The sequence below is a fragment of the Platichthys flesus genome, chromosome 18 (genome assembly GCF_949316205.1).
Source record: "Platichthys flesus chromosome 18, fPlaFle2.1, whole genome shotgun sequence".
Taxonomy (NCBI): Eukaryota; Metazoa; Chordata; class Actinopteri; order Pleuronectiformes; family Pleuronectidae; genus Platichthys; species Platichthys flesus.
Window position 1 is genome coordinate 7,488,328 of NC_084962.1, and position 23,310 is coordinate 7,511,637.

Below are 23,310 nucleotides of genomic sequence, written 5' to 3' on the forward strand. Positions count from 1 at the left end.
TGCGATAATTTATATTGTTTTATCAACCAACCCTACCAAACCTTATACTTAGCAACCTGCCAGCAACTTACACCGTGAAGCGATTAAGAACGGTTTCATCTAAGTCTTCTAATATGACAAATTGTCATTGTTGCAGTTTTATTTCTGTAAAGGTTACAATTGATATGTCATTTACTAAACTACAAATGCTTTGTTCTTTAATTTGGGTGTATCCTTGGTCCACCATGAGTGGCAGACAAATGTGTTTGCCTTTGTTCAAGGTGGTAATGCATGCAGAGGAATGCACACAAAGATTTTGTTTAATCATCTGCAAACAAAAGTTCACAAAATAAACAGATTTGAAGTCGACAAGAGAGCAAAGTGAAAATCATTAATTCGGCTGAACCACATGAAACAATAGCGATTAAGTCATTCTCCTGCCCTCTTAAAATCCATAATATGTCGAGTCTGTTAATCGTTTCCTCACTGGATAGGGACGTGCTGAAATGTGCTGACAATCAAAATAACTTTTGGTTTATTTTCTCTCCTCATGGTTACCCTGCATACATAAAACATTAAATACAACTCATGGTACTGGCCTCAGTACCCTGACAAGCAATGACTCTCTGTGTGTGTGTGTGTGTGTGTGTGTGAGAGAGTGGGTTCAGATTCATCTTGATTGTTTCCTTCCACGTCTCTCTCCAGTTTTCATGTTTCTCGAGGGTGAAACTTTATGTCGACTGTGGTCTCAGGGTTTGGTTATTTTTGAAAGCAAATGTGGAGGAAATATCCCAAACATTTTAACGGCCTTTCTTCAAAGGGAGTTTACTCTCTGTTGAATTTAATTAACAGACAGAATTGAGATTGGCCCTAAATAGCTTGGTTTTTTTACTGTGCTCTTCATAAGTAAAACATAAAACCACATTTAGCAGTCATCAAGTCTGCGAATCACCACCCTGGTTTATTTAAGTACGAAATTAGGCAAAAAGGGGAGAAATCTTAATAAACATGGCAGGACATTTCGAGGACAAGCTTGACTTGACTGTAGCCATTCACACCCAAGATGCTGCCTGTTGTTTTTAACAGTTGATATCAGTGCGACACAGCTGTAATGTAATGCTTTTTGGAGAACAAATGTTTTTGGCATTTTTTGCTAAATTAGATATATAATTTCAGGGTAGTGGAATAGGGATCATGTTTGGATTAAAAACCTAGGCTCCATCTTGAATTGGGGACATTGCAATTATACTATCAGTGGTTTAAACCTCGAGGCCACCTGGGTGCCCCTTATAACATACTTTTAAACACGTATTTTGATACAAAACTTCCCAAAAAACTGTAACATCGTTTACATCCTTCGAAAACCAAAACTTTTAAGATGCAAAAGAACAACATATTGCAGCTGTGTCAACTGATTTAACACTAGGAGGTTTTTAAATGGTTTAACTTGAACATTACCTCTGCAACTTTAAATCTTTTAAATCTTTAAATGACTATGTTCACATTCTTACTGCATAGTGTACAAAGATAAGGCCAAGCTTGTGCAGCCGCTTCAACTCCTATCTATTCAATATGAGTCAGAGCTCCCCCCGGAGGCCAGCCTCAGTACGACAAGGCATTTTCCCTAAGATTAACCTCTGATTTAAGGAAGGACGAAAGGAAGAAAAGGAAGCGAGGAGTGATCCAGATTTGTAGGATTAGAATGGACGGAGTGTGAAAGCAGGTAAATTGAGAGGGCTCGTCATGTGATGTCTTCATTGGTCCACTGCAGCACAGACAAGGCAGTCGTGTGTGTGTGCGTGTATAATGTCTTCGTGCTGGTCCCAATGCGCTGTAGATTTTAACAGAGCATGGATCACAATTACTGTTCCTCAGAGGCAGAACAGCATAGAGGGATCTGAAAGCTCTCACACACACACACACATGCATCTGCTTTGTTCCTTTGCTCCAGCAGCTGAAATTCCCATCAGAACTTTTACATCGTAAAGCCCGATCATCATCATCATCATCATCATCATCACTGCCTCTCTTTGGTTTGCTCCTTTGTTCTTCTGTCTTTCCCTCCATTCCTTCATCCATAGGTCACACACTATTCTCTTACAGTATGTATAAAACAGAACAAAATAGCGTTTGCTTTCATTTTTCTAATGAAAAAAGTGGAGCCAACTCTCCACAGCGAATGTAAGTTTCACGAAAAACCAAAAGTTTGGGGCATATTTGCATCAGTGTGTGTGTGTGAGTGAGCGGCACTCAGCACTGAAACCACCAGCTAGTTTGAAGTTTGTCCCCTAAAGGCTCCAAACAAGAACAAAGACAGTAAAAAGTTTCACACTTAAAGACACAATGGAGAGTGTATGTTATGGAAAATAGACGCATCAAAAACACACAATCTTTTCATCAGTGGAGGTTTTGCACATGCTTGTTCAGGATTGTCACAGAGGCGACAGCGCTGATGACTTAAGCACAAGTCCCATCAGGTCCTGACACAGGGACGCACACACAGCACCTCTGAAGCCACATCTTGCCAGCTCGTTACGTTTACTTAGACACTGGCCTTTAACACTGTACCACCTAGAGAGCGGTACAGCCCCCCCACTCTGCAGCATCACCCCACATACACCACAAAACATTAGGAGAGACGTTTGTAACTTTCCACATCCAACGAACCGAAGAGGTGGAGTTACACAGGACAACAGAAAATTGTAACTCCGTATTACTTTTAAATATGATTTAATCCCCATTATAACCCAAAGTATTCTTCATGGTGCTTTTGTTTTAAAAGGAATCAAGTCAGCTGACCTAAATTATCCTATGGTCACACACACTTTCTAAATATAGCTAAACGTGAGGACAGGCTCACAACAGGTTGAGCTGTTAATGACTTTGTTCCTTTTGAAACGCCGACTGTTTATTGCCTCCAACTAAAATAAGATGAAGCGATCATTTGAAGGTCTTGTGCATAACATGATTATCCCTACGGCATGCCACTGTCCTGAGTGAGGGGTCAGAGGTCGCAGGTCAGGGTTTGACATGACATGCTGCTGACTGCTCCTTCAGCCAATCATCGGTTTACGTCGTCAGCCAGCGTAACTGCAGCTATCAGCTCTGTCAGCAGCTGGTCGAGCGGCAGCGGGAGCAGTGTATGTGTGTGTGTGTGTGTGTGTGTGCGTGCGTGTGCGTGTGCGTGTGTCTGTGTGTGTGTGTGTGTGTGTGTGGGCACATTCCAACTCCTGAAGTGGCACGAGGGTCAGGGGTGAGCTGTATGTAGCCCATCATCAGCTCTCCTTGTGGGGCTGCCCTCACTGACACACACACAGAGTAGACGCACACTTGTTGACTACTTACTCTATTTAAGTGGCACAAGTGAGCTGAAGGACAGAGTGATGATAAAAGACAAAGTATTCGCACAGCCACACAGTGACCCAAAGGCATTCACTGCAGTTTGACAGTGAGCCTGTGACAGTCCCAGGCTGCTCAGAGTCAAACAAAAACAAACTTTTACATTCTTTCCCAGACCAAGAGCATAACTTTTCATTGAACAATCAATAACTTAATCAGATTTGCTCCACTGGGCCAAGAACCCTGCAGGAGAGTGGGAGGTATGTGGGTTTTTGCTCCCTCGCTGTTTGTCCGTAGCAAGCGAGTTTTTGTCTGCAAATGTGTGTGAGGGTGAATGTATGACTGGTTTTATCATCAGATATCTCAGAACACTCCTATCTTACTCAATAACAATCACTTCATACATCATACTTGCCGGACAACACCAACTAACTAGAAAAGCTAAATTAGCGATTATCGGGGTTAAAAAATATTCTTGGTTTATGCCTTGAATTAAATTCAATCAATGAAAGAAACCACTTTATATTTTTGTAAATTACAGCCTAGCCCCACACAACCAGTGCAGGCTTGGTTTCATGCACAATGTGCTGTGATGCTGTTCAAAACCTTCTCAATGTTTTTACAACCTCATTTTTTGTTGACTTTTAGTTCAGTCACAAGATATGACAAAACAGTGTTTAATTATATGGGGCTTAACGAGGCGTGACATCCTCTCTGTCTCTCTCTCTCTCTCTCTCAATGTATGTGTTTTGTGCATAATCTAAGATAATACAAAAGTTAGGGGTGGACTGCTACAAAAATTAAAAGCGGAAAAATTCGTAAAACTGTTGTACTTTACAGCTTTCTGCAGCAATATAAGTAAATGAAGTTGATACAACCAACCTTTTTTTCTTACAAACCCTCTGTACAAAGTCAGTGTTGGAACAAACCGTTCCCGACAACCTCTGAGCACTGATGAGTCCAAACTATTAAATGAATACATTTCATGTTCCCAATCATTTATTTGTTCTATGATTTAATTTGCAGAGTACAGTGGAACATTAATCATTTCATATTCTGTAACAACTTTAAATTATTAAAGTTAGATTTCATTCTCACAGCATAAGTCAAAATGATTGCGCTCCATGTAGACATTTTAATTCAAAAAAAAAAAAAAAGGTTAGGGTCCATACAAAGTCTAATGCTTTTGGCCAGTAGTATTTAAGTTATTGTGTATCAGGGTGTGTCAGTGTGTGCTTTCAGTGAAAACATAATATCCATGTGGATGCCCCGGAGTGAAATGTCCACCTGCATCTCTCTGCTCTCATTCGATTGACTTTTGCTCACATTTCCTTCTTTCATCCTGTATTTGACTGAACACACACACACAAACACACACACACACACACACACACACACACACACACACACACACACACACACACACACACACACACACACACACACACACACACACACACACACACACACACACACACACACACACACACACACACACACACACACACACACACACACACACACACACACACACACACACACACACACACACACACACACACACACACACACACACACACACACACACACACACACACACACAGGTTCCTGGCTCCCCTCCGCTCTGCTTTAAAGTGCTGCCTATCCAAACAGGAAAGTGGCCTCTGCCCCGGCAGCAGTTGAGGGCACAGCAGTGGAGATTTCATTAGTCACAGCTAACAGGCTAATTATCCGCTTCAGCGCACCTGTAAAACTTTACTGTGTGTCAATCTCACACAGTCACAGACACTGCGTATAGGTGTGTGTGTGGGTGGGTTGCTGGACATGTGGGTCTGTGGCTGGGTGTGAACTGGCAGGCGTGCAACGAACCCGTCTGTTTCTGTGTTAATATGTGAACTGTGTGTCAATCAGGCCTCTGTGGGCATGTGAGTGTTTTATGTGCAGCAGTACGACTGGCGATCAGAAGCCAGAGGCTATTTATTTTAAAAGGTACATGAAACTCAAAATGAAATGAAGGAAGTTTGTGGTCTTGCCATCCGCTCCTAGAAATGTCATCAGTTGCTGTTAACTGCTCCCATGTTGTTTTTGACTTAATTTTAACATCTTTACTTTGTATTATGAAACTTTTAAAACAAGCAGGCAGTGTTTCATTGCACCAAAGAAACGTTCCAAAAGAAAGAAAAGGGATATTTGTGTGAAGTGCAAATTTGGTGAGAGCCACACACAAAAAGTGAGCTGGTAAATTAATTAAGGGAATGATACAGTGGGTCTGTACAGTGGCTCAGCAACAGGTAAGCTTATCTACTTAATGGGAAATTTGCATTGAGAATAGAATCATTACGTACATTTTGCGGGCGTGTGGTTCAAGCACTGCAAATGTTCCCTGCTGCCATTGTTTAACTCTTGCCTCATTCTTCATCAAAAACACAATGAGGTACAGCGCTCTTTTTATCATCGGTGGGGTTGTTGTTGTTTTAATGAAACAACATTTTCTAGCCAATAATGATATATGGATTAAATAACTGCATATTGGCCAGTAGTCTCTAGGCTTTTATTTAAACATACTTTATAATTTCTACAATTTCCTGTCAAATTTATCAGGCTGAACAAACAGTAAATAAACGGATCCACTTATATAGTCTAAAGAGACTTGTGAACATTCAACTCAAACTTTCAAATAGGTTTCTTGTTAAATGTTATATTATTAAGCAAGTTAATAATACAAAGAGCAAATTATTCTACTTTAGCCGGACGCCCTTTGATACGATTAAGCTTGGAAAAGAGGAAGAGGAAGAGGAGGAGTAGTCAAGTGCCCCTTTTCCCCTGTTCGAGGGGTTTGGGGTTTCTGTGTTTAAAATAGCCCAAAATAGGGAGATGGAGGAAAACACGGGCAACTGATGTCAACAGTCTTTGAGGTTGAGGGAATTTCTCACTATTTCCCTGCAAGCGCCAAAACCCCGCATCCTGCCCCATGAATAGAGCTGGAGACACACACAGACACACACACATAGGCACCAGTACCCCCTACCTGGCAGCCTCTTTGTAGCCATGTTGTGATTGTATCGGATGTGGAGCGATAGAGGTTAGGAGTATGGGGGTGTTCGGTAGGGGGATGTGTGAATTTGTAATGTGCTTATGCTGGAACCGCAAAGACAGGAGATAGGGGCCTTAAAGCGGTGCTGCACTCCCACACACTCACACACTGTAGGGAGTGGAACTGAACCTCTTTCATCCTTCTGAAGGTGGAAGTGAGCACAGGGTTTCCTGGAGTCACAGCGAGATTCAACACTCTCCATATCCTACGCAAAACTATTGCCTGCTGCCAGTGTGTGTGTGTGTGTGTGTGTGTGTGTGTGTGTGTGTGTGTGTGTGTGTGTGTGTTCACGAAGTTCAAAAGGCTCAGAGTGCAGAGTGTTGAGGTCATCTATCAGTGTGTGGTCTCTGATGCTATATGTAAAACACATCAACTGTTGAAATTATGGCATTAGTGCATATTGCACCGTTAATAAAGCGACTCTGCAGAAGTGAGGAAATAGACCAGGCAGAGGTTTTTAAGATTTACTTTGCTATACTGTCCATGCAATGCTGATTTCAAGTCAAGATTTTGGTCACTCTGGATATCCTTGTTCCTCTGAAGTACAGGCCAACAAATGCAAGGACTTTAAGGAGGACATCTTTGGGCCTCCATGTGTGGTGGCGGCGGCTGAGGTCCTGGAAGGTCACTGGAAGCCAAGGAATGAGCAGCAAGAAGTGTCACTTCCCTTTATGCCAGGTTAGAGGTCAAAGGGGAGCCACACAGGACAGATAGTGTGACAGCATACCTAGAGCACACTGTACTGGTATGAGAAGTCATGGTGGTTGGTCACTTATCTAAATAACAGATTTCAGGGTCTTTCTTACTATACCTCTGGTCATTTTATAGAGAGATAAGACTGACTGGACAGAAAAACATCTGCTCATATCTATAAAATAATCTTTATCTAATTATTTAATGTTAACTATATGCTTAATCTAGAGTTTTATATTTCATCACATAATGAGACAAACATTTTTTGGAGTGATAATTATAAAATGGTTGATATACTTTTTAGGACACAAAAATATCGACTGATGCACACGATTCATTTCTTTCAGTTACCACATGAGCCATTAACACTCAGCTTGTAATTCATAATGTTCCCTCACCATTATTATTCTCCTTTTTGGCTGGTAAAGAAAGTAAATGGACAAAAAAAGTTTTAAAAAGTTTTCAATGTCTCCGCTTATTAGAGGCTTTCTTTTATACACTAAACCCACTAAATGACACACCCTTAACCAATTACATACTGTACACACTTAATATATGGTTGTGTCTCTAAAGCTGGGGACACGCTAATGACCGATCTCCTTTTTCAAATATGAACAAAATGTATGATGTTTACTCAAAATTGTTTTTACTCATGATGTCTTTTTAACTTAACTTTGCTCAACAGAGTCTGAGCAAACAATACATAGGCGCTACACACTGAGAGGAGACATTCCTCCTCTCTATGACAGCTTGCTTTGAGTCCATTCAGAATGACCACATCTGATTTCTGATATGGTCGGATAACATATTTCAGGATAATAATCAGAGGATCATTTGTGAAATCATAGATGTCACTGAAATTTTGAATACAATTCTGAAGTTCCAGTGTCTACACTTCTGCCACCAAGTCCTGGACATGACATGTTGACAGGCATGCACACACACACACACAAACACACTCAAGATCAAGATCTGAGGATTTTCACTTGCTCAGTGTGGCAGTGTGCATGTGTGGGTACCTTATGGCACACTGCTATGGCTGGACAACTCAGCAGGGATTAGGAGAGTGTTTACATACGTTTACCACCACACACACACACAGTGCTGGATCCCGTCCCCCTCTTCTCCATATAATATATCAAAGCATCTTTGGGTGTCTATGGCTCTTAGAAAATCCACCCTGACTTCCTCAGCCGACATATTCTCATTACCTCTCTCTCATGCCGTCCCTCTCTCTCTCTCTCTCTCTCCCTCACACACATACACACATACAGGCACACACCATGTGTGGTGATGAAGGATGTTACCTCTCCTCTCTCCGGTCTCCAGCTGATGTACATACACCATTCCTTACAAAACACCTGGAATAACATCACAAACACACATGCACATACACAGTGGCTGAATTCACTGCACCGCTGCTGTGCCAAGACAACCAAGAAGCAGAAATCACACAAAGGATCTGCTCCGTTTACACATGACTGTGGTATCATTATGCTAATAATTGAAAAAGATACATAAACTTTATAGTGCAGCACTGTCTTTTTACTGTAGGACATTTCTACCAAGGATCCTAGCAGGACAATCACCAAATAAACTCCCATGATGCTGTAACTTTGAGTTTGTAGATGATATCCAGCAGCAACTTTCCTGTCGCAGAAAATAATTTAAATTGTTTTTATAAGATTACATTATTCATGTGACCTTAGTTTAACTTGCTCGACTGTTCTCTCTGCCAAATGGCAGACACAATGCTTCAGAGGGGAAGGCTGAGCTGGGGGACACAAGGGAACAAATGGACTGAACCAAGACAGAAAAAGAAAGAGAGAGAGAATGTGAGCGACGTAGAGAAATAAACAGAGTGTGGGTGTTCAAGGTTGCGAAGAAATGTGTCTCACAAGCACATTTATATCTAAATGTGTGTCTATGCATATGTAAACTGGAGAGTGAGTGGAGACGTCTATCTATGATGATACATCTGACTCAGTTCACTTCCTGGTCAGGAGGAGGAGGAGGAAGAGGAGCTGGAGGAATAAAAAGATAAGAGAAGAACAGTGGAGCCATTCATAGAGCAGGGTCCTCTGGGTCTTTGTACAGAAAGGAGATGTGTGTGTTTGAGAAAGGAACTTCAGGATCAACCAAAAATGGTAGAATAGGTGCAAGAATCAAATATGTCAAAAAAAGCAAGTGTTCTTGATAAGTATAGAAACAGTAATTCAGTGCGGCATGCGTGTGGTCTCGTCCTGTTTAGGAGGAAGAGGGACCACTGTTTCCTTTGGCTCTGAACGCGCTGTTGTGACTATATTACAGCCCCTCCTTATCCACCCCCAGCTACATATGTCGGCCATACTAGACCAAGAGGGTTTCTTATATATAGGCCCAAAACCAGAGTGCACATGAGCAGAGTTAAACCAGAGGCTGTTAACAGTCACCTCTGTAGCTTTTAATTAGTTACTTTACAGTTTTAGGAAACACATGGTAAATATAGTGATGCTTTGCTGGGATTATATCACTGGAACAGATCAGGTGACACTGCAGATTGTATGGTTTACAAATGCTGATGACAAGCTGTTTAGGTTATTTCAGCGTAAAGACTGAGGCAGTATTAATCACAATGGTCGTTTGGGTTTTTTCCAATACCACAGCTAAATCAATAAGGGGGCCTAATCTGTGACATTTTAAAGCACAAAACAACGATCGATATTAAGAGCAGCATTTTTATTGGTGAGGCAAAGGAGTATTCATCTACTCATCTAGAATATTATAAAATAAGTGCAGTTCCCAGAATGTTGGAGCCATTTTCAGAGAGGAACAGAAGCTTTTTCAATGCAAAATAACATCTCGGTCTGACATGATCATGTCAAACTAAGAGGATATAGGTTATAGAAAGAGGAAACCTGGAGCAAATTTCTTCATGTTTACTCAAAATATACAGAGCCCAATTCCCTTCTTCCGAGCTCAGCGCTGACAAATCCGCCAACCGCTTATCAAATTAAACCCCCATTAGCAGCATAAACACACAGCCTCACACACTTCCCCAAACAACCTATTAGCAGCACAAATATGCTGGAGCCTCACACATGTTTAGCTACCCTTCCTGCACCAAGTGTGTCACAGCCTCTCGAGCCCGGACACAAAACTAGACACGTCTCCACACCCAGCTGAACGGCTCTGCATGTCATGAACTGCCCCGAACAGTTTGTGCTCACCGCTGCTGACCTGTGACGTCAACTGTCAGCGGCTGTCACTCTACGTGTCTCGAGGCATGTGCCGGTTAACGCCTGATGGGACACGGCACCGGGTCCACAGTGTAATTCTTTCCATGCGCGCTTGTTAACATGTAGCATTTTCTTTGCAACAACCATAAAAAGAAGTGTGTGCAGGTAACACAGCCTTGTGCAACTTCACACCGGGGGGCAGCTGCTAGAGGGATTTACCTCAGAATATATTCATGTAAACCCTAAAAGTAAGACATCAGCGTAAAAAGGACAATTTCATTCATCTTCCTTCCTCTTCCTGTGTGGCCCCCTGGGGACGGCTGGCCCGGTAGCAGAGAGCGAGAGATTCTGGGAAGTGGAGACTAAATGGAAAACTAAATATGCACTCCATCAGCATAAACCAATCATCAGATGATTGTCAGCTAGACAGCTGCGTTTAGATGAACATGACAAGGTGTGTTTATGGGCCGTGACCTCGGAAAAAGGTGGAAAACCCGGGAGAGCGCAGAGATGTTTCAATGTTGGCAACCAAGACCCAAACTAAGAATGTACATGAAAGCTCTTGAGAAGACAGTCTACAGTTAGTCAACAGAGGTGATGATTTTACCTCTGTTAGTTTGTGGCAATAGCTAATGAATGGATATCCAACAAACCTGTAATGATGGGACATGAGCAAAGAAAGAACTCTTTATTTATAAGGGATCCGGACAATTGGATGGATCTAGAAAATGTTTACCACTTTTTTTTTTTTATTATGGAATACCGCATCAAATATTCAATTTCCCGATAATGAATTCCCAATACTGCCTGGATCCTGTTCGGGAAAAAATCTGGCATATTTAGGGGACTGCTATCTGCAGAGAGACTGTGAGAACTAAAATGTCAGCGTGAGTGGCTCCAGGCTTGCTCCTGCCAGTCCTCTAGTAAAAATTCTGGATGATGTCCGAGAGAGCCCATGTGCGAAAACAGCAGTAGATCCTCCGGAGGATTCACCACCAACAAGGGCGCAGAAGTTTTAAACAAATCAAAACATAACAAATATATAAGGATGAGAAGGAGAAGCTATACCTAAAGAACATGTGACGAAAGTGGCAGGAGATGTTTTGGTGATAAGGGCCAATGCCAGTATTGACATGCTGTAAACAAAAACCTGTGATCTCCACAGTGGAATGAATATATTAGGTCTTGTCTCTGCATCCTGTTCTACCCCTCACCTCAACACTCCAGGTTTGTGTTGTCATGAATGTGTCTGAGCGGAGAACGTCTTCCAGAGTTCATTAAAAATAGCTTGTGTGTGCTAAATTTGGTGCAGCTTAATTAAATTAAAGGGGACTGTCACAGAGTGCTCTACTGTGTGTCATTCTCGTCAGGCAATGTGACTGATAATCCCTCTACACATTAAACAACTCCTGCATGCAGCGCTCAGCCTTATAATGTAGCTCAATGACATGAAGTTACCAACTTCAACATTAAAGAAAGCACCACAGAAATATGTTTTCCACACTTCCCTCTTATTAAACTGATACACCTTGAGGTCTTTGTAAATGGATGACTGCTTTGCCAGAACTTCTTTCACACATCACCAGGAGTATGAGTTATTTCAGAGGCCTGTGGAAATAGAGGTAGCTCGTGCAGCCGCTTCAGCATTTGGTCTCGTTTGCAAAAAAAAAAGTTTATTGTCGTTTGCTGAAACATGCTGAAGAGCCATTCTGCTGCTGGTGAAATGATTTCTAAAAGCAGGCCCACGTTGGGATTACATTTAATACTCTAAGTGAAATTACATTACTTCACGTTGCTTTTATTGTCTGGTGCATTCTTACCACCGTATAAAGCATCCAATCACATCTATTTAAATATGCTTGCTCATAAAAAGTGGATCAAGAAGCTATTTTCATTATTTGTGTTTCATAAAGATGTAGTCAGTGGTTCTTAAATGTCCTGAAATGAATCCAAGCAGAAACCTTATAGTTCTGCCTCTTTCTTTCCTCCTCCTCCTTTTCCTCTTCTTCCTCCTCTCTGGAATTCTACTCTCTTTTTTCTAATAAATCTGAAGGGGCCTTTTCCACTTTTACAGGAACAGCAACTCATTAAATGGTTGATTTCAGATGGCAGAGTGTGAATGTTTTGAGTTAACTTTATTGATCTGTGAGTGGGTCTGCAGGCCCGAGAGGAACGGACATCCCCTTCGGCACATGGGCAGTAGATTTACACCTCCGCCATTTAAAGACACCTTTTAAACCCAGATGGCCAGTGGCCCACTCTCTCCTGTGCTGCCCTGGCACAGACACTGTGGCTGTCACTCCTGCACACATGCTCAAATAAAGTCAGCAGAAGTGCCTCAGAAAAAAGGGTATTTTATTCACTTACCTGGATGGATACATCTCTCTCCTCCGATGGCTGTAGTGAAGCGTGTGTGCCTGTGAGTTCATGCCTGGTTTACTTCAGAGTCCTTGGAGCTTCAACTGTAGCATATAAAGAGTGTTTTTTCAAATGAATAACCGGTTTGACTTTTCAATGACTGTTTGTGGCGATTTTTCTGTTTTATTAGACACTATATAATACAAAGAGGAATTGCAGAGACCAGACATATTGCAAGAAAGGGAGCGTTGAGGAACACTGCAAATTTTAACCCAAAATAATGACACACAACTTAAACCGATGAACCACGAGCCACAATATATTTTAAAATCTATGAAATGTTTTAGAAGATGGCTATGCCTACATTGAGTTCTTTGAGCATGAAGTAACAAGAACTAAGGGGAATATGAAGGGCCTGAGAGAAATCACAGTTCAGCAGAGATGAGGAGTCTTTAGCATTTTTGATCTTGCGGCTCATATTTGTCCTCCCATCACCGTATCAGTCCGGGAGAGCTTGGTCTGTCTCCTATGTATGACATCACTCCCAGTGTATGAACCGTTTCCCATAAACCTCTGTGGTCCCCATGGTTTCCCACCCATGAGATCAGTGAATAGTCAGGGTGATTACAGCGACCACTATTAATTCAGTTAATTTTTATCTTGTCTGTGTTTCTTAAACCAACAAACGGGCTCCTGTACGACTCAAATATGCAGGACGTCATTCATTCATTTGTTCCTCCGCTCTGTTTTGTATCTGTTTAGACTCTCTGATCCCCCTCTCTCCCTCTCTCTCTCTCTGTATTTGTCTCGCTCTCACCCTCAGGGCTGAAAGCAGCGAGGCTGTAAGGTCCCTCTCTTCCCACAACTGCTCTCAATCGCCCCTGTGACTGTTCTGCTGTCAATCACTTCAACATCAGACCCACACTGAGTAGATCAAGCCTGTTGGCAATGACACGCACACACACATATATATTCATTTATACACATATACAGAGAAAACAGGGTTTGTCGGGGGAGTGAAGAGATGAAGGGGGTCCTGTCAGCACCTGCTGGGCCTTACCGGAGAATCTGTGAGGACATAGATACACCCCCCGCACACAGACACACACCGCAGGGCACTAGTTGTGAGGGTACCACATCGTATTTACTCAGCCTCCCTCTATGCTGCCTCCAACCAGGCTGTCCCGCAGGGTCAGTACGAGCTGCTCTGCCCTTAAAGCACTTGGCAGCTGAGAACCACGTCGCAGGTACAGAGAGAAGTCTGAGGTCATACGGTTTGTCAGACACACATGTAAAGACACACCAACATTTCAACACACACCTGAAGTCAGGTATTTTATACATGCAACACAATCTCTAAGAAATACACAGACTCAATTTTGGAGGTCCCTTCTTATGAACGCAAAGCCTTTCAATTAATCTCATCTGTTTCAGCCCAAAACCACACACACACAGATGTAACACATGCACACAAACATACACACAGAGTCCATTAGGCCCATGTGTTGGGCCCAAACCACCGGCCCAGAGTGCTCTTTCATGGCTCCATCATTACATCAATAAGTCCTCACATTAATCTCAGCACAGCACACAGGCTATTACCAGAGCACCGCTGCACCACAGAGGCTCACTCCGATGCAGACATGGGCAGAATAGTTGTCAAATATATTCTTAATGTTTGAAAAACATACAAGGCGTGCTTCGGTTTGTCTCCCTCGCGAGGGATGGGTCCTGGTAATAAGATAATTTACGTATACATAGAGTAGTTCAATTGCATGAAAGCATATCAATATGTATTTGGCCATGTGTGCTCGGAAAAGCCCTCAAAAGGACCTAAGAGTTTTTCTGTAGTGTGATGATTTAATACAGAGCACAAATTATTTTAGAGAAGCTGGTTTCAATAGTGACTAACAGGAATCTTTTGCCAAAGCCTTTTCAGATCTGTGTAACATAAGAGCATGCCCTTTTAATGAAGCTCTTGAGAGTAGTCTGTAAAAAAAAAAAAAAAAAAAACACGGTAACGTTTCAGAGATTAGCTTACTCCATTGCGTTATTAAATCAGCCTTTCAGTCGGCAGTTGAGAGCTCCTGTGAGAAAAGGGCTGCTTGGCTAATAATCGCTAGGATGAGCTAAGGCAGCTAAGCCGAGGTTGCCATTACACACACTGCATCAATCACAATCAAAAACACACACAAAAATGCAGTACAATGAATATCAAGCTCAGATAGAGAGAAACCACGAGAGAAGGGGGGAGCAGGGGAAACAAGGAAGAAAGGAAAGGAGTGGAAGTGAGAGGAGGGGTGTTTGGCCCTCGTCTGTCTGGACAGGAAATGGGGTTCTTTAACCCTTGACCCAGGTCCACCAAGCAACTGTGAGTGCGTATGTGTGTTTATCCATTGCATTTACTTAGGACAGGTACTTTCAGTCACTGGTTTGACGGACAGATGGTCCTTGTTGTCATGGTAGCCCATGCAGGTGCGTCTGTATGGAGTTTCCTGCCCCAAGGTGCAGGCCGGCCGTGGGTTGGGGTGTTTATTATCCACATTGCCAACAGGCAGCAGACTCCTGCCGCTCCCAAGAGGTAAGAAGAATGATGGAGGGGAAGGAAGAGAGGGGGAGAGTGAGGGACGATGGGTCTGAATGGCAAAAGGGAAGGAGTGAGAGTGGTAAGCCGTAAAGTTTTGAAGCATCCACTTTTATCGCCCTGGATCTGTTCTTGGATAAAAAGAAGCTGTGAAGTATGCTTTTCACTCGTCCCTGATTCTCTGCCATAATGAAAGAATAAAAAGAATATTGCCTCAGAAACCTCCGCTGTTCCCGGAAAGGCAGCCTCAGCTCAAATGACCTCAGATATTGTTCCATTGTATTCTTTTATTCTCCTTTCAACATTTCGGACCACAGACGAGAGACAGGAGAAGAGAGAAGGTATCAGGAAGAGGGGAGTTGGAGAAGGGAGGGAGCTGTGAGTTGGGGGCCAAGGGTCACTGATGGAGATTCTCCCCTGAAGGCAGGTCCGCTGCAAACGGGTAAATAATAAACGTTTGGCGTTTTGAGTTTCTGAACCCCATTACCCTGCCCCTCTGGCCTGAGTCCATCAGCTTCTGTTCCAAACACACACTTACACACAGCTGAATTAGTAATGAGATCTTAAAATTGTTGTGAATTGTAAAACGCTTAACCAAATTTCTCTTATCCTGGATTTTAAACACATTAAAAAATAACTATGAGGGGTATATGTAGTTTTTATAATTGGGTCATTATGTTGGAGATTTGTTCGGCCCTGTGACCGTGCAGGAAGTACCAATATTGTTATTGCCAAGCTCAGTTCAAAACCAGTCATGAGAAAATGTCTTATTCGGGGTCATCTGGAGCTGCAGTAACTTTGCTAAATTCTGTGGAATCTATACTTTATTTTTGCAGCTTTAAACCAAATAATCGTAACTTTGAATGAGTTAAGGATACGCTGAAAACAAAATTGCTGTCTGTATATTTTATAACAATCTTGATTTGCAATGAGCAGCATCTAACATCTGCTTTCTGAATGTAATTATATTATACTATACTTACTATCAAAAGCAAATAAAATTGAGTAAGAGAATACAGCGCAAAATATATTTTCTAAAAAAAAAAAAAAAATAACAGCAAAGTCCCAACTCAGTAATTTAAATCATAAAAACTAACCCTAAGTGTAAGTCAAATCACCCTAGCACACACACACCCTAACACACACACACACAAACAGAGCTTGGCATGTGGAAATATGTCTATACCACCAGTCTAATCCCAGGCCTTGCCGTCTGGGCTGTTTGTTTTTGTGTTTACTCTGGAATGTCAGACATCCCCGGACACGGCAGAGGGGAAGGTCAAACCCGGCAGAACTCCAAAGACTCAACAAACATTATTAAATTCTAATTTGTTGTAAAAGGTTTGTGGAAAGTGGTGTCGTGAAACCATTAACGAATTCTCTGGTTATTTTCTTGTCTGTAAAGGTCTCTATGCACTGTGGGAGCATGTCCACGTTAAAGCTAGAGTATACATACACTTGACAACTAAGACAGGCAGACAAGAACAGAGGGTCGGCACGTCATATAGGATCACAGGCACACAGTATGTGTAAGAAATTTGATAACGGTAAGTGATGTGGGGCCATAAAGAGTGGGACATGAAATCAAGACGCAAGTGAGGAAGTGAGGGCTTAAAGGTATAAAAGAGTGTTACTGCGATAGTCACAGTGTGACAAAGTGTGAACAAAACATACTTAAACAAATTATGAATTTATTAAAAAATATATATATTTAAATGTATTTGTAAGTATTTGTGGCATGCTCACCAACCTATACATACAAAGAAAAACGTAAAAAAAACGTTTTCTCACGAAATATAACTGGCTGTCAGAGAGAGCTGATGTTGATGGTATTATAAAATCACATTTCCCAGTTCATCTGTCAGGAAGGCAGTGTGATGTGTTGTTTGGAAGAGAGGAGAGGGAGAAGGGAAAAGAGGGGAACAAACGGGGACAGGGTGCTGAAAGGATTGTTAAATCTGTGATAGATCTTTGGCACTCAAAAGGACACGGATCCTGCAGTCACAACGGACTTCGTGGGGAATGTCGCTGCGGCCTCCATGAGGGGAACATGTGTTGTTGTGTGTGTGAGTGTGGGTATAAGTATTTTCTGTGTGTGTGTATGCTGTGCACTCATTAGTGAAAAGCCTCAGCGCAGACTAGCTCCAGTTACAGTAGTAAACGCTGCCTTTGAACTTTTAATGGAGCCCTGAAACTCAACCAGGCCTTAAAAAACACAGATCTCCAGGAAAAGACAAACTGGGAGCGAAAGAGGTGGAAATGGTCGAGATTAGGATGCATAAAATGTATTTGAACGAGGGAAACGAAAAGATATAGTAAGACAGAGAGAAGCATAAGAGGTTGTTTTTTAATTATCAGCCACCACAACGCAACTGTAATACGAACAAAGCTAATGACACACAATCAACACACACCTGTTGACTTGGCTGAGATCAGAAACATGCAAAAGCATCACCAATACATCAAGGATCTAAAAATCACTTGTTTCTGCTTCTCACATACACATCTCATTATTATTGTTTGGGGCACTTCCTCGCGTTGGCACCTGCGTGTATGCCTGGACACAGTAATTAAAATTGGCAGACCTCTCTATGCATGTGTTTAAGTGGGTGGGTATTTATCTGGGTGGGTGTCTGAGCTGCAGAATCTTCTGGCATGCATTGCAATAAACAGATGTTGAGACTTTATGAGGTCTTTACAACAGGTTCAGCCCCAAGTGGTTCTGTGCAGCGGGTGTGTGGATGTATATGCACATATATGTAGGCCTAACATAGAAACCTCTCATCAGTGAACCATAAAAGAGACCACAAATGGATTTAAACAGGAAAGGTGCGGCATTCATCATAAATGCTGAGAAATGTAATCATTTCATTAATGCTGTTATAACGTTGCCAGTTGCTGTTGTTAAAAAACTATTCTAATCTACACATGTGACATGTCAGAATGTGGGCTGGTACAAAGTGTTCACTGATGGGAGCAGAGGGGGACTGTGGACACGACTGTTTATTTGACTGCGGGCTGTTTACAGAGATGGACGCTGTGGAGCTGAGTGACAGCATGAGAAAATACCTCTGATAATATACTGACATGCAGAGAAGTCGGCAGCGAACTGGCCTCATCGCTCATCTCTCAGGACCTATGAGCATCTACTCTGTATACTCATTAGTCACTTATTTGTAAGGGTTTTATGAATCATACAATCCCATCCAATAATATCTAAACATTAATCTATTTAAGTTATTTTGCTCATATGGCACTAAGCGTCATCATGTAATTATCTGAGTAAGGGTAATTTTCAAATCAAGTACAAAATTTGAGGGAACACTCAAAATCTACACTGTGACGTTATGACCTTGGACTAATTATGATATGTTAGCCTATTAAAACAGCTTGAAACACATCCTAGGACCATAACATGGGTAAACAATAGAGCGAAATATAATGCCAAGGTTATTTTCACCACTGTCTGGGCTTCCCCTAGTTTATTTGTTTGTTTGTCAGCAGGATTATGCAGAAACTACTGAACACGTTTCCATGAAAAAAGATGGGACATGGGCCAAGAAAGAACCCATTAAATCTTGCTATGGATCCTAACAGAAGGAATCCTTATTTACTTTAACATTGTGAGATCAGGCGTTTTTGGATATTTAAAGTCTATTTTCCCTGGTCTCCCAGAGAAAAATGCATGGATCTAGATCAAACTAAATTTTCAAAATCAGGCATTTTTAATTTAAGGGGACCGTTGGGCCATTCTGGTTTAACACTATTTTACCTAAAAGGTTGGAAGAAGTCAGACTTACCTGAGAGCATTGAGAGGTGAACTTTAAACCCTAGGATTTCCTCAACTCCGCAGTCAGAATTAGAGTTGCAGTCATGGGCTATGCTCAACATAACCTGGACAGGCTTATTCATCCACACTCCCTCCCTGCACATAGGGACACAAAGGGACACAAATATGCAACTTTGACACCATCATGTTTTGTGTAATTCTTCCTTTTTCCACCCTAGTGTGCTGGTTGTGCAGGAATGGTATGACCCTTCCCACGACTTGTTTTACACAGTTGTTCCAACTTCTCTTCAAACCTTGAAGGTAACGCCAACATAAGATGATGACAAAGTAAAAGATTAATAGAGGAGAATATGAATAAAATGTTCTATCCGAGGTTGTGAGTTGACCGAGCTCATAAATTCAGATTACCTCCTGCTGATGAAGCAATGATCACCACCTGAGCTCATTGTTAAACACAGCTGAAAACTGTTGCTTTTATAACCTATAAAACTGTTGATCAGAAAAGTCTGGAGACATAAACAATGACAATCTACATTTAAAGTTTTCTCTCATTTCTATCAGCATCTGTTTTTAAACATGGAGGGAGAGTTGTGAAGGGGAAATTAAGGGAAAAAAATGAAACTTGACTTTTTTCCCTTTCACAATAAAGTCTTAGACAGATGACAGCTGCGGACACACAGAGTGCATGCTGCATGTTTTATCGCCTTCACCCATAAATAAAAAACGCAGAGTGGAAGAAATACAGTCAAGATATACGATTTATGGCAACGGGCGCAGGAGGGAGTCTGGAGATTTCTTGGACAATATGAAAATAAAACTGCAATAAAACTGCACGGGCCTTGATTGTGGTCTATGGAGAGACATGGAGGGCCTCCAACACGGCTAACTTTATTACTTCATCTGAGAGAGCAAGAGAGAGGGAGAGACACATCAACAGATTTGGAGACCATTACAGTCAAATCTTTTTCCCCTAAGTGGCCACAGTCTCCATCTGTGGGGCCCCAGACCCTTTTCACCCAACAACCAGGGACACAACGGAGGCCAAATGCTCCTAAATTCAGATTACCCATCTTTTTATTTACACAACCAACTGCTTTTTGGAGTTTGCATAAATCTTTATAACATTATTTCATGGCAGACATCACAGCCAGTATTATATAAACACTGGGCGAAAAATAAGAATTAACGCTTTTAATACGTAAATGAATTTCTGTTTATGTAAGTGGTCACTAACCTTGTGAGGATCAAAAAAACTGAGCAAATAACAGACTGCCATTTTCATTAACCACATCACAGCGAGCAGCTATGTTTCTGTAAGGATCTGAAATCGTTCTGAGTGTGAGAAGTTGGGGAGATGGAGCGGGAGAAACGGTGATTAAAGCAACAGATCGCTGGATGATGGGTTGAAAATGGGCTGCTGGTTTGTAGGCCAATGAAGGAAAATGGTCTGGACTTCCTGGGAGATTAAAACACTAAAGGTCTCCTTATCGTCCTCACTCTCCCCCGTATGAAAATAAGTCTATTGTAGGGCGCTGCATCTTTCTTGGCCGAAGCGGCGCATCAGATCTAGGGTTTCACAGAGCATACCGGGGGACCGGCGAAACCAGAGACAATAACAACAAATACTGCCTTGTATTTTTAGGTTGTGATTATAAAGCACATTTCACAGTTTAAGACTCCAGGGAGACCAAACAAACTTTAGCGTTTGAAGAAACCAGCGTCCAGAATTGGATCAAATCTCTGCTGTTCCCAAATGTCCTTGAAAAATGAAAGAATGGTACACATGCGAGGTTCCCGGTACAGAGACAGACTGGCCTACACACTGCCTTAATAGATTCTAAAGAGATTCACCATCTAATGATGCAATGTAATAATTCATTTCGTCTTTCCCACCAGGAAAACAAATATTTTCAAGATAAACTTTATACCCTTAAAAGTATTTTTGCTTTTGTATTTATCCATTGCTAAAGCTCTTAAAAAGTATGTTCACTAATCATGAAATATTCCCTTAAAATATATATATATACAAATTGTGCAAACTGATATTGTGGTTACCTCATATACACTTTAAGTAATTGATAAGCCACAAGCCAAAAGCACAAATTATTACCAGAATAATCAGAGTATTTTCTACTTGCTGCAAGAAATATTTTTATTCGATTTTTTGATAATCATAGTTAAAATTCTAGAAATTCTTGATTGATTATGTCAAACACATTTACATAACATAATTGGGAGTCTGTTCTGTCTTTTAAGGCCCCATCCCTGATATGCTGCCAGTTTTATCACTGTTATACTTTGTCGCCACCTGCTGACCAAACAGAGAAACTGACTTACACTACTTAAATTATACTTGAGAAATACCCAATTACACAACTGTGCTTAAAATTGAAAGAATCCTTTCTTAATTTGCACGTGTCCTTTCTATTTGCAGAGCGTGGATCTCTCTCAGCCCCAGTATGGAAGTGCAGAAAGGTTTTATGAAAGGCTGGGAGTCTATTAGGACAGGTTACAGGCAGAACTCAATTAAATTAAACAAATGGAATCTGCTATCTGAACCATACATCCTCTGAATACTCACCAAAAGTCCATATTTGAATTCAAATTGTTAGTATTTATAGGAAGGCTACACGTTTACTGCGAGATTGGAGATACAGTGCGTTCAGTTAGGTATACACATGTAGTTTAGTGTCACTGTATGACTTTATCTGGTCCTTGAAGACACCAATAACAAAGCAATTTAAATTAAATTGTTCACAACAATTTGAGACTTTAAACTGGCAGGATTCCACTTCTAGAGAAACATGTCAATTAAATCTACTTTGTGAATAAGCAGAATACAAAACGTAATTCTAATCATAACTTTGACTCGTCAGAATAAATAATTAATAACATAAGTGACGACTTCATTCAGATTAAACGCTCAGTGAGTCATACCAATGAGTAAACCTGTATAACTAGTAGTACTGTTAACTAGTGGTGCAGCTCTTATGTGCTGTGTGGTTAGCATTGTGTGTCTTGAGCAGGTGTAATTAGCTACTTAGCTCCTGCGCTAGCATGCCGAGTTAATCTAGCAGCTGGAGAAAAGCTACAGACAAAAGCGAGGTGCTGAAGTACTGACGTCAACCTACGCACTCAAATAATTTATTATTTGAAACAGGCGACTTTACCTGTGACTGCAATTTAAATGCCACGTGGAAATGGCGGAACTGTGTTAGATGTTCTCTGTAAACATTTGGCAACACTCAGAGAGACATTCACTTCGCGCGAGCGTGATGACGCAGTGGTCAGAACAACGTGACACAGGTGAGACTAACCACGTGATCACGAACGCCACATTCAGGGTTCATCAAAGAAATAAATATATATACACTTTTAGAGAAATGAAACTGAATAAGATAATAACTATAATCCTGTATAAATTTAAACTCACAAACATGTATTCTATTTGTTTAACTTTGTTTATTTATTAGTGATATACATGAACATAAACCCAGAAATATGAAATTATAGACATTAAAGACAGGAGGAGGTGGTGGAGGACAGGATGCTGGCAAAACTGCTGGTAATCATGGACAATCCCTCTCACCCCCTCCACAAAACACTGGACAAGCTAAGGAGCAGCTTCAGCCACAGACTCATTCAACCCCGCTGCTCTAATGAACGATACAGGAAATCGTTCCTCCCAACCGCAATAAGACTGTACAACTCATCTACCTCTGTAAGAGCCACCATCACAGAACTGCACTAAATATACTTGTCTCAATTTATCATTTTATACAATAATATTGTCTTTGCACACTCTGTCTACATATTCTTACACTCATAGTATATTATATTATCTATTGTATCGTCAAATACTTATATAAATACTCATATTTATACCTCTACTATATATCATATCATATTATATCATACTCTTTGTATATTTTTGTACATATAAGTCTGTATACACATATTTACACATGTGTTCATGTTATTATTATTATTTTTTACTATTATTATTATATATACTGTTGCTGCCATTATTACTATATACTGCTATTATATTGGTATAATTATTACTATCATATATAAATATATATTATGTTATATTATATACTATATATACTGTACTATTTTGATATACTGTCTAACAATAACATTACCATCATATCATCAGTACTATTATCATCATCTTGCCAATGCACCTTATCTACCTATTTATCTTGTGTTTCTATTTTTATTCTTTCTACTCAATATTTTTTATTTTATT

General features: G+C 41.0%; 1 long non-coding RNA gene across 4 annotated transcripts in view; it reads right to left on the reverse strand.

Moving 5' to 3' along the window:
* The window catches only part of LOC133973753 (uncharacterized), a 73,462-nt gene extending 51,116 nt beyond the window's left edge, over positions 1-22,346 (reverse strand). For all 4 annotated transcript variants that reach the window (XR_009924604.1, XR_009924606.1, XR_009924605.1 and 1 more), the window contains exons 1-3: positions 22,226-22,346; positions 19,066-19,190; positions 12,691-12,785 (exon numbers count right to left, since the gene is read on the reverse strand). This is a non-coding gene — a long non-coding RNA (uncharacterized LOC133973753). The remainder of the gene's footprint in view (positions 1-12,690; positions 12,786-19,065; positions 19,191-22,225) is intronic.
* Between the last annotated feature and the right edge of the window lie 964 nt (positions 22,347-23,310).